Source organism: Leopardus geoffroyi, chromosome D2, assembly GCF_018350155.1.
Source record: "Leopardus geoffroyi isolate Oge1 chromosome D2, O.geoffroyi_Oge1_pat1.0, whole genome shotgun sequence".
NCBI lineage: Eukaryota > Metazoa > Chordata > Mammalia > Carnivora > Felidae > Leopardus > Leopardus geoffroyi.
Window position 1 is genome coordinate 7,087,447 of NC_059334.1, and position 16,339 is coordinate 7,103,785.

At 37.9% G+C, this 16,339-nt stretch overlaps 1 long non-coding RNA gene across 3 annotated transcripts in view; it reads right to left on the reverse strand.

The window, feature by feature from the left end:
• Positions 1-16,339, reverse strand: part of LOC123576391 — a 105,366-nt gene that overhangs the window by 79,940 nt on the left and 9,087 nt on the right. For all 3 annotated transcript variants that reach the window (XR_006701359.1, XR_006701360.1, XR_006701361.1), the window contains exon 3: positions 15,743-16,067. This is a non-coding gene — a long non-coding RNA (uncharacterized LOC123576391). The remainder of the gene's footprint in view (positions 1-15,742; positions 16,068-16,339) is intronic.

Consider the following 16,339-nt stretch of genomic DNA (forward strand, 5'->3'; position numbering starts at 1 on the left):
TCGATGGATGAATGGATAAAGAAGATGTGATATAGATATACAATGGAGTACTACTCGGCAATCAAAAAGAAAGAAATCGTGCCATTTGCAACTATGTGGATGGTGTTATGCTAAGTGAAATTAGTCAGTCAGAGAAAGACATATGTCTTTATATATATCATATGACTTCACTCACATGAAGACTTTAAGAGACAAAACAGATGAACATAAGGGAAGGGAAGCAAAAATAATATGAAAACAGGGAAGGGGACAAAACATAAGAGACTCTTAAATATGGAGAACAAACAGAGGGTTACTGGAGGGGTTGTGGGAGGGGGGAATGTGCTAAATGGGTAAGGGGCATTAAGGAATCTACTCCTGAAATCATTGTTGCACTATATGCTAATTAATTTGAATATAAATTTAAAAAAATAAAATTTAAAAAATGCATACATACATATATACATATACATACATATATATACATATACATACATATATATACATATACATACATATATATATGTGTGTGTGTGCACGTGCAGCCAGCCATCCCTCATCTACATCCCAAATCATCAAATATTTTTTATCCACTCTCTTTAAAATTTTTGAATTTCTTAAAAAATGTTTCATTGTATTCATATATAAAGCAGCATTAAGCATCACTGCTTCTCACTTCCAAGAATATCCTCTAAACCAAACACATAAAATCATGAATAAAAATGGGCTTACCACAACCAATCCTTCAGAAATACAAGCAATTATCAGATAATACTATGAAAAATTATATGCCAACAAACTGGAAAACCTAGAAGAAATGGACAAATTCCTAGACACCCACACACTACCAAAACTCAAATGGGAAGAAATAGAAAATTTGAACAGACCCATAACTAGTGAAGAAATTGAATCAGTTATCAAAATCTCCCAACAAATAAGAGTTCTAGGTCAGATGACTTCCCAGGAGAATTCTACCAGACATTTAAAGTAGAGTTAATACCTATCCTTCTCAAGCTGCTCCAAAAAATAGAAACAGATGGAAAACTTCCAAACTCATTCTACAAGGTCAGCATTACCTTGATTCCGAAATCAGACAGAGACTCCACAAAAAGGAGAATTACAGGCCAATACCCCTGATGCAATGGATGCAAAAATTCTCAACAAGACAGTAGCAAATCAAATTTAACAGCATGTAAAAAGAATTATTCACCATGATCAAGTGGGATTCATTCCTGGGCTGCAGGGCTGGTTCAATATTTGCAAATCAATCAATGTGATACATCACATTAATAAAAGAACAGATAAGAACCATATGATCCTGTCAATAGATTCAGAAAAAGCATTTGACAAAACACAGCATCCTTTCTTAATAAAAACGGGATAGAAAGTCGGGAAAGAAGGAACATACTTAAACATTATAAAAGCCATTTATGAGTCCACAGCTAATAACATCTTCATGGGGAAAAATGGACAGCTTTCCCCCTGAGATCAGAAACACAATAGGGATGTCCACTCTCACCACTGTTGTGTAACATAGTGTTGGAATTCCTAGCATCAGCAATCAGACAACAAAATGAAATAAATGGCATCGAAATTGGCAAAGATGAAGTCAAAGTTTCACTTTTTCCAGAGGACGTGATACTCTACATGGAAAACCCAAAAGACTCCACCAAAAGTCTGCTAGAACCGATACATGAATTCAGCAAAGTCGCAGGGTACAAAATCTATGTACAGAAATTGGTTGCATTTCTATACACCAATAATGAAGCAACAAATAGAGAAATCAAGAAATCAGTCTCATTTACAATTGCACCGAAAGCCATAAAATACCTGGAAATAAACCTAACCAAAGATGTAAAAGATCTGTATGCTGAAAACTATAGAAAACTTATGAAGGAAACTGAAGAAGACACAAAGAAATGGAAAAACATTCCATGCTCATGGATTAGAAGAATAGATATTGTTAAAATGTCAATACTACCCAAAGCAATCTACACATTCAATGTAATCCCAATCAAAATTGCACCAACATTCTTCTCAAAGCTAGAATAAACAATCCTAAAATTTGTATGGAACCACAAAAGACCCCGAATAACCAAAGTAATATTGAAGAAGAAAACCAAAGCGGGGGCATCACAATCCCAGACTTTAGCCTCTACTACAACACTGTAGTCATTAAGACAGCATGGTATTGGCACAAAAACAAGACACATAGACCAATGGAATAGAATAGAGAACCCAGAATTGGACCCACAAATGTATGGCCAACTCATCTTTGACAAAGCAGGAAAGAGTATCCAATGGAAAAAAAAGACAGTCTCTTTAGCAAATGGTGTTGAGAGAACTGGACAGCAACATGCAACAAAATGAAACTAGACCACTTTTCTTACACCATACACAAAAATAAACTCAAAATGGATATGTGAGACAGGAAACCATCAAAACCCTAGAGGAGAAAGCAGGCAACAACCTCTTTGACCTCAGCCGCAGCAATTTCTTATTCAACATGTCTCCAGAGGCAAGGGAATTAAAAGCAAAAATGAACTATTGGGATCTCATCAAGATAAAAAGCTTCTGCACTGCAAAGGAAACAATCAACAATACTAAAAGGCAACTGATGGAAGGGGAAAAGATATTTGCAAATGATGTATCAGATAAAGGGTTCATATCCAAAATCTATAAAGAACTTACCAAACTCAACACCTGAAAACAAATAATCCAGTGAAGAAATGGGCAGAAGACATGTATAGAAACTTCCAAAGAAGACATCTAGATGCCAACAGACACATGAAAAGATGCTCAATGACACTCCTCATCAGGGAAATACAAATCAAAACCACATTGAGATACTACCTCACACCAGTGAGAGTGGCTAAAAGTAACAATTCAGGAAAAAACAAATGTTGGTGAGGGTGTGTAGAAACAGGAACCCTCTTGCATTGTTGGTGGGAATGCAAGCTGGTGCAGCCGCTCTGAAAAACAGTGTGAAGTTTCCTCAAAAAATTAAAAATAAATCTACCCTACGACCCAATAATGGCACTACTAGGAATTTATCCAAAGAATACAGGATTGCTGATTCATAGGGGCACATGTACCCCAATGTTTATAGCAGAACTATCAAATGTCCATCAACTGATAAATGGATAAAGAAGATGTGGTTTATACATACAATGGAATACTACTTGGCAGTGAGAAAGAATGAAATCATGCCATTTGCAGCAATGTGGATGGAAGTGGAAGGTATTATGCTAAATGAAATAAGTCAGTCAGAGAAAGACAGATATCACATGTTTTCAATCATATATGGATCTTGAGAAACTTAACAGAAGACCATAGGGGAGGGGAAGGGGAATAATCATTACAGAGAGGGAGGGAGGCAAACCATAAGAGACTCTTAGATACAGAGAACAAACTGAGGGTGGATGGAGGGGTGGGGGAGAAGGGAAAACAGATGATAGGCACTGAGGACGGCACTTGTTGGGATGAGCACTGGATGTTGTTATGTAAGCGATGAACCATGGGAATATACCTCCAAAACCAAGAGCACACCGTACACACTGTATGTTAGCCAATTTGACAATTAATTACACTAAAAAAAACAACAACAAAGAAGGTCCTCTAGGTTTTCTGTTGTTTGCAAAACATATATATTCCAATTACATGAACAGCAACAATTACAAAAAGCTTCAACAAATAACACTTGTGCCTAATGTACCACGTAACGATGTCATTATGTAGTTATAATACCAAGAACATTCTATTTCTAGAAATTGTAAGAAAATGGATCTTTCTTTTGAGAACATCTAAGGTATGTGAATATTTGACTTTCAAATGCCCAACATAGGGCTGGTTGCTTCCTGCTTTCCTAATCTCCCCGTGTGAACCACAGCCATGCTATGCTGAATTCATGGAACTGCCCAACCCAACATCTCTTGACATCTTCTTTCTCTTCTCCCAGACTTCCATTCCCTTACTGGTAACAACTGTCTTTAATCTACACCAGAAACAGAAAAAGCTGAGATCCTGTCTATTCTCTTTCAGTGCATGCTCAGTTACACCACTACTGTATGATCTTAAATAAATTATTTTACCTTGTGAAAGACTTTTTTCTCATCTATAAAAGAAGATAATAGTACCTACCTGAAAAGGTGGTAAGGACTTTTAAAATAAAGCATGCAAAGCTTTTAGCACAATGCTTTGTTGGCAAATGCACCGTAAATGGTAGAATTATCTCCAGGACTATCTTCAACAAGGGTAACAGTCCTTCCTAAACCCATGATCTTAACTGAGTGATATAAAAATTGTGCTTGAGGGGCGCCTGGGTGGCGCAGTCGGTTAAGCGTCCGACTTCAGCCAGGTCACGATCTCGCGGTCCGTGAGTTCGAGCCCCGCGTCGGGCTCTGGGCTGATGGCTCAGAGCCTGGAGCCTGTTTCCGATTCTGTGTCTCCCTCTCTCTCTGCCCCTCCCCCGTTCATGCTCTGTCTCTCTCTGTCCCAAAAATAAATAAACGTTGAAAAAAAAAAAAATTAAAAAAAAAAAAAAATTGTGCTTGTGATAAAACTGTTCCTTGAAAAAGCAACAATGACTTTGGAAGTAAAATCTGTCCTCGTACTAATCGTGTGGCTGCTGTAACAAATTATGACACACTTAGTGGCTTAAAATAACACAAGTTTATTATCGTACAGGTCTAGGGATCAGAAGTGTAAATGGATCCACGGGCAGCTTTCCTTGCGGAGGTTCTAGAGGGAGGACCCACTTCCTTGCCTGTTCTGGCTGGCTTCTAGAGGCCACCCACATTCCTTGGCATGTGGCCCCGCATCACTCTGGCCTCTGTGTCTGCCATCACATCACCTTCTCTCCCATGGCCGTTGTCTCATCTCATCTTTCTTTACTCTGACCCTCCTGCCTCCACTTAGAAGGACCCTTGTGATTACCTGGTTACACCAGATAATTCAGGACAATCTTCCCTTAACTTAACCACAACTGCAAAGTCCCTCTTGCCGTGTAAGGTAACATATTTACAGGTTCCGGGGATTTGGATGTGGATATGATTGGGGCTATTCTTTAGACTATCATAGTCATTTAAAATAATCGGGCCATTTCACACGTACCCCAGTGTTTACAGCAGCACTATCGACAATAGCCAAAGTATGGAAAGAGCCCAAATGTCCATCGATGGATGAATGGACAAAGAAGACATGGCATATATATATATATATATATATATATATATATACACACACACACACACATATATATATACACATATATATGTGTATATATATATATATACCCTTTAGTATATATATATATACACACATATGTATATATACATATATACATATATATGTATATATACATATATATACACACTATATATATATATATATATATATATATATATATATATATATATACATACACACAATGGAGTATTACTCGGCAACCAAAAAGAATGAAATCTTGCCATTTGCAACTACATGGATGAAACTAGAGGGTATTACAATGAGCAAAGTTAGTCAGAGAAACAGAAATATCATATGACTTCACTCATAGGAGGAATTTAAGGTACAAAACAGATGAACATAAGGGAAAGGAAGCAAAAATAATATAAAAACAGGGAGAAGACAAAGCATAAGAGACTCTAAATATAGAGAATAAACAGAGGGTTGCTGGAGGGGTTGTGAGAGAGGGGATGGGCTAAATGGGTAAGGGGCATTAAGGAATCTACTCTTGAAATCACTGTTGCACTATATGCTAACTTGGATGTAAATTAAAAAAATAAGTAAATTATAATAAAATAAAATAACATAACATAACATAACATAAAATAAAATAAAATAAATCAGGCTATTTGACCTTCTGGAAACTGCCCTTAAATTTTCCCAGAATCTACACAAAACTTTCTATTTTCTCATTTTTCACTAATAAAGTTTGCTTTTCTTTAGATGTAACCAGTTGATAAAAATAATGCCACTGCTGATTCAACATATTTTTTCTATTTTGGTTAATTATCAATGTTTTGATACAATACCATACTACAATTTCATGGCAAATATGTATTCTGTGTAATCAGGCTAAATTGAGAAGCAAACAGCTATTATGATATTTATCCTCTGGGTGAGTTATTTCATACTCCCAAACAATGTACTCACCAACTTGAAAGACAAGCTTTTTTTTTTTTTTTTTAATGTTTGTTTCTTTTTGAGAGACAAGAGAGCGAGCATGACTGGGGAAGAGATAGAGAGGGAAACATAGAATATGAAGCAGGCTCCAGGCTCTGAGCTGTCGGCACAAAGCCTGACACAGGGCTCAAACTCATGAGCCATGAGATCATGACCTGAGCCGAAGTCAGATGCTTAACCAACTGAGCTACCGAGGCATCCCCAAACTTTTTTTTATTGTGATTATATATATATATATACACATATATATATATATGTGTATATATATATATATAATCGATATCGTAAGAAAATGTATATGTCTCTATATATATCAGAAAATGTATATATCTCTCTCTATATATACAAAACATAAATTTTGCCATTTTAAACATTTTTAAGTGTACAATTTAATGGCATTATTATTATTACTTACAATGTTGTGTAACCATCACCACTATCTATCTCTAAAACCCTCTCATCGCCCCAAACAGAAACCCTGTACCCATTAAACACTAACTGCCATTCCCTCCTCCTCCCAGCCCCTAGAAATCTTGAATCTACTTTCTGTCTCTATGAATTTGCCTGTTTTAGATATTTAAGTGGTACATTATGATAGTTGTCCTTTCCTTCTAGTTTGTTTTATTTGACATAATGTTTTCAGGATCCAATATGTTGTAGCATGTGTAAGTACTTTGTTCTTTTTATTGCTGAATAATATTCTGTTGTATATATAATACCACATTTGTTTACCCATCTATCTGTTGATGACATTTGGGTTGTTTCCCCCTTTTGACTATTATGACTAATGCTGCTATGAATATTGTTATGTCAGTATCGGTTTGAGTCCTTGTTTCTGGATACATACCTAGGAATGGAATTGCTGGATGATAAGGTAATCCTATGTTTAACTTTTTGAGGAATTGCCAAACTGTTTTCCACAGCAGCTGTTCCATTTCACATTCCCACTGTCACAGACTATGAGTCTGGAGTTCTCTTTTGTCCATCAAGAGAATAGATGCAGAATTGAATACGAGAGGCTAATGTCCAGGAGGAAACAAGAGCCCTGAACAGGGGTTTCATCTCTGTATTTATTGGGCTCTCAAGATATTACCCATGTGGTGAATGTGAAGAAAACAAGACCTTACACACGTGGTGAACGTTCAGAAAAACAATCAGACAGTAATCATTAACTTGATGTGTGTAAGAAGCAAAGGATCTGGGGGGCAAGAGGAGTTTGTGATCAAAGCACAATAGTATATTGGCATCAGATGGAAAGTAATTTCCTGCAGGTGATATAACAGGTTACTCATGATCCCATTACAATATGTTGCTAGGTAACCTCGGGCACTTTCACCTCGTGGCAGTGACTTTCTGCCCTAAGCTTTCTTAACACATTTATGTAAGTATAAGGAATTCTCAAACCTATTTCCCCACACCCACAAGTGATGGACTAGAGCTCTACTTTCTCCACATTTTAACCAACCCTAGTTTGTGTTAATTTTAGCCATTCTAATAGGTGTGAAGTGATATCTCATTGTGGTTTTGATTTGCATCTCTTCACATGCTTATTGGCCATTTGTATATCTTTTGGGAGGGAAATGTCTATGCAAGTCCTTTGCCCATTTAAAAAATTAAGTCCTTTGTATTCTTGTTGAGTTAAAGGATTCTCTACATATTTTGGATATTTGTCCCTTAGGGTTAGGGTTAGCAAGTATTTTCTCCCATTCAATGGGTTGTCTTTTTATTCTCTTAAAGGTGCTCTTTTTGTACAACAGTTTTTAATTTTGATGAAGTCCAAATTATTTATTCTTTGTCACTTGTAATTTTGGTTTCATATTTAAGAAACCATTGCCAAACCTCAGTTCATAAAGACTTTTTCCTATGTTTTTTCTCTAAGAGTTTTATAGTGTTTAATTTTTAAATTTTATATCTTTTAAATTTAGGTCTTAGATCCATTTTGAGTTCATATTTGTACATGGTGCAAAGAAAGGGTCCAACTTCATACTTTTGAATGTGGATACCCCAGCACCATTTGGTAAAGGACTGTCCTTTCCTCACTGAATGGTCTTAGTTACTTTCCCGAAAATCAATTGATCATAGATTTGAGGGTTATTTCTGAGTTCTCAGTTCTCTCGAGTCCATTGGTTTGTATGTCTTCCTTATGCCAGGGTCACATGGTTTGGAGTATGATAGCTTTGTAGTAAGTATTGATACTAGGAAGTGTGAGTGCTATAACTCTGTTCTTTTTCAGATTGTTTTGGCTATTCTGGGTCCCTTGACCCAGAATTTAGGACGGGCTTCTCCATTTCTGCAAAAGCATTGTTGGGACTTTGATAGTGATTGCACCAAATATGCATATCACTCTGGGTAATATAGTCATCTTAACAATACTAAGTCTTCCAAATCTATGAACACATGATGCCTTTCCATTTATTTAGGTTTCTCTAGTTTTTTTTTTTTTACTTTATTATTTTTGTAAAATTTAAATCCAAGTTAGTTAACATACAATTTAATAATGATTTCAGGATTAGAATTTAATGATTCATCACTTACGTACAACACCCAGTGCTCATCCCAACAAGTGCCCTCCTCAATGTCCATCGCCCATTCAGACCATCCCCCCACCCAACACCCCACCAGCAATCCTCAGTTTGTTCTCTGCATTTAAGAGTTTCTCATGGTTTGTCTCTGTTTTTATCTTATTTTTGTTTCCCTTCACCTATGTTCATCTATTTTGTTTCTTAAGTTCCACATATGAGTGAAATCATATATTTGTCTTTCTCTGACTTATTTTGCTTAGCATAATACACTCTAGTTCCATTCATGTTGTTGCAAATGAAGGGATTTCATTCTTGTTGACCACCAAGTAATATCCCATTGTGCATATATACCACATACTCTTTATCCACTGATCTATTGATGGACATTTGGGCTCTTTCCATACTTTGGCTGTTGTCAATAGTGCTGCTGTAAACATTGGGGTGCACGTGTCCCTTCAAAACAGCATTCCTGTATCTCTTGGATAAATACCTAGAAGTGCAATTGCTGGGTTGTAGCATAGTTCCATTTTTAGCTTTTTGAGGAACCTCCATATTATTTTCCAGAGTGGCTGCACCAGTTTGCATGCCCACCAACAGTGCAAAAGGGTTCCTCTTTCTCCACATCTTTGCCTACACCTGTTGTTGCCTGAGTTAACTTTAGCCATTCTGACAGGTATGAGGTGGTATCTCGTTGTGGTTTTGATTTGAATTTCTCTGATGTTGAGTGATGTTGAGCATATTTTCATGTGTCTGTTGGCCATCTGGATTTCTTCTTTGGAAAAGTGTCTATTCATGTCTTTTGCCCATTTCTTCACTGGATTATTTGGGTTTTTTGGTGTTGAGTTTGATAAGTTCCTTATTGATTTTGGATACTAACCCTTTATCTGATATGTCATTTGCAAACATCTTCTCCCATTCTGTCGGCTGCCTTCTCCCATTCTTGTCGGTTGTTTCCTTCACTGTGCTGAAGTTTTTATCTCGATGGGTCCCAATAGTTTATTTTTTGCTTTTGCCTCTAACTTATTTTTCTCTTGCCTCTGGAGACATGTCAAGTAAGAAGTTGCTGTGGCTGAGGTCAAAGAGGTTGTTGCCTGTTTTCTCATCTAAGATTTTTATGGTTTCCTGTCTCCAATTTAGGTCTATCATCCATTTGGAGCTTATTTTTGTGTATGGTGTAAAAAGTGGTCCAGGTTCATTCTTCTGTATATTGCTGTCCAGTTTTCCCAACACCATCTGCTGAAGAGACTGTCTTTTTTCCATTGGATATTATTTTCTGCTTTATGAAAGATTAGTTTGCCAATATGTTTGTGGGTCCATTTCTGGGTTGTGGTCTGAAAATATGCAAGATATGATCTCGATCTTTTTGTACATGTTGGAGCTGATTTGTGACCCATTTTGTGATCTGTTCTGGAGAATGTTTCATGTACACTTAAGAAGAATGTGTACTTGGTGCTTTAGGATGAAACGTTCTGAACATATCTGTTAAGTCCATCCAATTCAGCGTGTCATTCAAAGAGAATGTTTCCTTGTTGATTTTCTGCTTCGATGATCTGTCCACTGTTGTAAGTGATGTCTTAATGTCCCCTACTATTATGGTATTATCATCAATGACTTTCTTTATGTTTGTGTTTAATTGGTTTACATATTTGTGTGCTCCCACATTGGTGGCATAAATACTTACAATTGTTACATCTTCTTGGTGGATAGACACCTTAATTATGATATAATGCCCTTCTTCATTTATTGTTACAATCTTTATTTTAAAATCTAGTTTGTCTGATATAAGTATGGCTACTCCAGCTTTTCTTTGACAACCATTGTCATGATAGATGGTTCTCCATCCCCTTACTTTCAATCTGCAGGTGTCCCTAGGTCTAAAATGAGTCTCTTGTAAGCAGCATGTAGATGGTACTTGATTTTTTATCCATTCTGATGCTCTATGTCTTTTGATTGGAACATTTAAGTCCACTGACATTTAGGGTGAGTACTGAAAGATATGAACTTAGTGCCACTGTGTTGCCTGTAGAGTTGGGTGTTTCTGGTGGTGTTCTCTGGTCCTTTCCAGACTTTGTTGCTATTGCTCTTTCTCATTTTATCTTTTCTCTACTCAAAAAGTCCCCCTTAAAATTTCTTACAGGGCCGGTTTAGTGGTCACAAACTCCTTTAGTTTTGTTTGCCTGGCAAACTCTTTTTCTCTCCTATTTTGAATGACAGCCTTGCTGTATAAAGAATTCTTGGCTGCATATTTTTCTAATTCAGCATGTTGAATATATCCTGCCACTCCTTTCTGGCCTGCCAAGTTTCTGTGGATAGGTCTGCTGCAAACCTGATCAGTCTTCCCTTATACATTAAGGACTTTTTCCCCCCTTGCTGCTTTCATCATTCTTTCCTTGTCTGTGTATTTTGTGAATTTGACTATGATATGCATTGGTGATGTTTGGTTTTTATTGAATCTAATGGGAGTTCTCTGTGCTTCTCGGATCTTGATGTCTGTGTCCTTCCACAGATTAGGGAAGTTTTCTGCTATGCTTTGCTCACATAAACCTTCTGTCCCCTTTTATTTCTCTTCATCTTTTGGGACTCCTTTGATTCAGATGTTATTCCTTTTTAATAAGTCACTGAGTTCTCTAAGTCTTGTATCGTGATCCTTTGCCTTTGTTTTTTTTCTGCTTCATTATTTTCCATAATTTTATCTTCTATATCGCTGATTCCCTGCTCTGCTTCATCCATCTTTGCCATCGTGGCATACATTTGAGATTGCATCTTGATTATAGCCTTTTTGATTTCTGCCTATCTAGGTTTTATTTTTATCTCCGCCGAAAGGGATTCTCTGGTGTCTTCTTTGCTTTTTTTCAACCCCAGCTAGTATTCTTATTATCATGGTTTTAAGTTCTAGTTCAGACATCTTATGTCTGTGTTAAGTCCCTGGCTGTCATTTCTTCCTGTTCTTTCTTTTGGAGTGAATTCCTTCATTTTGCCATTTGAGGGGAATAAAAACATTAATAAAACGAAAATTTTAAATAAAAAAAAAAAACAAAAAATCAAATAAAGGAGGCTAGATCCTAGATGTGGTTTAGTCTGCTTGTTGAAAGAAGTTTGATAGAACAGAGTAAAAAGGGAAAGGAAAGAAAAAAAAAAAGGGTAAGAAATTTTTTTTAAATGTATATAATAAAACAGAATAAAATAAAATAAAGAAAATGAAATATAATAAAAAACTTAAAAAATAAAATTAAAAATAAAAACAAAATTTTCTTTCTATATTCAAGAAAGAGATAGAAAAGAAAGAAGAAAGAAAACAATTTAAGCAAAAACAAAAGCAAAGGAAACAAGTAAGCTAACCAGCAGACAGAATGAAACCCAAATGAAGTAACATCCAGTTTCCCCTAAAACTGACACTATGAAGCCCTCTATAGTCTGCATACTAAGCAGGTGGAGTGATTTGTGCTGGTCTTGTGTGGGATGTGCTTGGAGGGTGCAGTTGGGCGCAATTTGGTGTAACGGCTCTGTTCTCCACTGGGTGGCACTGCTTAGCTTACTGGGGTGGAATCAGTGTGGCATGTATGTGCATGCACTGGAAAGGTGGAAATGGCTTCACCCGGTTCCCCTGCCTCTGGCACAGGAACTTTGTGGTCTCATCGACCCGCAATCACACATCCCTCCTTTGTCTCAGGCTTCCATCCACTCCCGCCTCTACCCTTTCAATGTCCAAGCCATCCTCCTGCCAGGGAGCACTTCCCTCCAGAGTTTTGTCTCAGATCGGGTTGTGTTTCAAAACCCCACACTTCAGAGACTCCTGTGGGTTGGACCCCCAACTCTCTGGGGGAGGGTATCACTGAGCAATGGCCGGTGCAAGCTTGCCCCAGAAAACATTTGTGGGATCCTGCAGTGGCAGAGATTATGGCAAACCACAATACACAGCCAGCGCCAGGTTTCACCACACTCTGGTGTCTTGGTCCCAATACCAGCAAACGTGGGTGCTCTCCAGGGTCCGTTAGAACCTTTGCCTGTGGGGAGGCCATAGGGCCTCTACCAAATGCCCTTCTAGCAGGGGAACCACTTCTCCTGTGTGGCATGTGGACCTCTTAGACCCTGCTGCCTGCTCCTGGGGATTCACCCTACTTCCTCACTAGAACAGCACCAGGCACTGAGCTCCAAAACTTCAGACTCTGTGTTCCACTGTTTGTAGAATCCTGGTGGTATGGAAACTCTCTCCTTTCTTCCCATCAGTGGTTTAGGAATAGATTTCTTGTTCAGTCCCCTGTGAGTGTTTTCACTCTTTCTCTCCAGCTACTTTTGGGGGGGGGGGGGACGGTGCTTTTCTTGCATGATCTCCATATGCCTCACTCTCTCCCTTTCTTTTTCTCTCTCTGTGAAAATAGCTCCCTATCTTCCATGACTTTTGCCTCCCTCAGTTTACCTCTCCACACTGTGTACGTACCGAGTTCTGCGGCTCACATTATGCAGACTGTTGTTTTAATCCTCAGATCAATTTCCTATGTGTTCAAAGTGATTTGGTGGTGATCTAGCTGAGTTTCAGGAATAAGACAAACTTAAAGGCTCCATGCTGCTTTGCAATCTTAACTCCATCGGTTTCTCTAATTCTTTAAGCAATGTTTTATAGTTTTCAGTATAGAAGTTTTGTGCCTCTCATTGGTTAAATTTATTCCTAAGTATTTTATTCTTTTGGATGTTATTGCAAATGGAATTGTCTTAATTTCCTTTTCAGATTTTTCATTGCTAGTATATAAAAATTCAGTTGATTTTTGTGTCATTTTGTAGCCTTCAATTTTGCTGAATTCATTAATTAGCTCTAAAAGGAGGATGTGGGGGAGTATGTATGCATATTTGCATGAATTCTTAATGTTTTCTACATTTATGTAATCTGTGATATAGGCAGTTTTTCTTCTTCCTTTCCAATTTGGGTGTACTTTATTTCTTTTTTCTTGTCTAATTGCTCTGGAACTGCCAACACTATGTTGAACAGAAGTGGCAAAAACAGGCATTCTTGTCTTGTTTCCAGGATTAGAGGAAAAGCTTTCTATCCTTTCCCATTGGGTATGATGTTAGCTGTAGGTTTTTTATATACAGCCTTCATCATGCTGAGAAGGTTCTCTTCTATTCCTAGTTTATTGAATATTTGTATCATGAAGGGATGTTGGATGTTAACAAGTGCTTTTTCTTTTAACATTTTTATTTGAGAGAGAGAGAGAGAGAGAGAGAGAGACAGAGACAGCATGAGTGGGGAAGGGGCAGAGAGAGAGGGAGACACAGAATCGGAAGCAGGCTCCAGGTTCCGAGCTGTCAGCACAGAGCCCCATGCAGGGCTGGAACCCAAAACTGTGAGATCATGACCCGAGCTCAAGTCAGACGCTCAACTGACTGAGCCAACCAGGTGCCTCAAGTGCTTTTTCCACATCAATTGAGATGACCATGTGGCTCTCCCCAGCCTTCATTCTATTAACCTAGTGATTGATTTTGTATGCTGAACCACTATTGCCTAAATCCCCCCTTGGCCGTGGTGTATAATCCTTTTTATATGCTGCTGAATTTCATTTGCTAGCATCTGTTGAGGATTTTGGTGTCTATATTTGTAAAGGATAGTGGTCTGTAGTTTTCTTTTCTTGTAGTGTCTTGTCAGACTTTGATATCAGGGTAATGCCAGCCTCAAGGAAGGAATTGAGAAGTATTTTTCCCTTTTCTATTCATTTAATAGGCCTTTCTTTGTTGGGAGACTTTTTTGTTCTGTTTTGCTTTTGGTTTTGGTTTTTTGTTGGGAGATTTTTGATTGTTGATCCAATCTTCTTATTAAAGGTCTTTTCCGATTTTCTATTTCTTCTTGAGCCAGTTTTGGTAGTTTGAGTGTTTCTAGGCATTTGTCCATTTCCTCCAGGATATACAATTTATTTGGTATACAGCTATTCCTAGTATTCTCTTATGCTGTTTTTTTATTGCCGTAGTCAGTAGTAATATCTCCTCTTTCACTCCTGATTTTAGTAGTTTAAGTATTCTTTTTTTACTTTCTTAATCTAACTAAAGGTTTGTCAATTTGTTCATCTTTCCAAAAAAAACAGTTTTTGGTTTCATTGATTCTATTGTTTTTGCATTCTCTATTTATTTCTGCTCTAATCCTTATTATTGTTACTTTTTCCCTCAAACTCAATTTAACATATCCAGGAATTAATTTTTTACTTAAATGCCTAAAACATAAAAATAAATAAATACCTCTGTGCCATCAGAGAAAGAATAGCCTATTTGTTAGATTTACTGCTTAATCCACATGAACAGCTCTCATATAACAAATAGAGTATTACTATGTGTTTATGAAGATGTTCAAAAAAGGCTTAATTAAGGTCACGGGAGAGAACAGCCCCAGACTGGATGTTAAGGCCATTTGCTTAAGACTTGTGTCCAGCTGAGAGAGACCAATGCCATGAGCCTCTTGGGTATTTACAGGAAACACTGAAACCAAGCCTCTCATCTTTAGACTATGATGTCATCATGAAACACCTTATAACTGGGTCTGGTTCTGAAGAAGACAAGCATGACAAGAGTCCTCTGATATCCTATGAACAACGATTCCTCCCCTTGAGGGAAAAGCATGGATCTAAGTGATGCCAGTACGGTAACGTGGATTCCACCACTCTCCCCAGAGGAGGGAGCCAGCCCCTAGGACTGGCTTTCTAGGGCTGTGCTTGGGAGAGTTGCCTTCTCTCTGAGGTTCAATTGTATCTCCTGCTTAGCCTTCACACTTCACCTTGTCTGACCCAGATTACCGTCACCGCCTCCACACCTCCTCTTCTTCCCTGTGCTTCTCATGCTTCCTAAACCATGATCATTCTGAGTGAGAGACCTCGGTCTAAGGAGCTGGGATCAGAGAGTCACCATCTGGGATTTGCTTTTATTCTCAAGAGGTGACTTCAGCAAGTCAAGAAAGGTACAACAGGACGTTTAACCTAAGGGGCTAATGAGGCTTAATGGGCACTTATACCAATTAGGAGACTTCTGCGGAGAATAATGAGACAAAGAGTAGTTTAAACAGTAAAGATGGGTATTACCTTAGACGCCAGGAAGCCCACGGTAAACACACTCCTGGGTTACTTCATCAGCTCCACAGTATCACAAAGGACTCAGGTCCACATTCGGCCGTGTCATCTTGTTGTGTTGGTCTTGTCTGCAAGCTGGCTCCTGTCTGCTTGCAAGATGCCCACGGCAGGTCCCGTCATCATATCTGGGTGTGACAATGACCAGGGCAGTTGCCTCTTCCTTGTGTATACTGTTCTCACTCACTTTAAGAATGAAGTTTTTTTTAAGATTATATTTAAAATTATTGGCATCTCTGTGCTGTCCATCTCTTTCGTCTTTGCGAACCATCAGTCCAATCTATCAAAAACAAAATGTTGGTGTAAAATAATTTTTTTTTAAATAAGTTTCATGGAATAGTTGTTGAGTGAGCTGGGGATTTGAGGTGCATAGAGGGAGAAGTGCATAGACTTTTAGAAGGTGAGGATCTACTGGGGCTTAAATCCTGCAGGAACAGAAATTTGGAACCGGAGGAAAAATTTTGAGTCAGGATTTCTTGGCCTGTTTTTTGTTTCTTTGTTTGTATCTCCCTAATTCTAAAAGAATTGTATTCTATAACTTGCCTTGGCTAA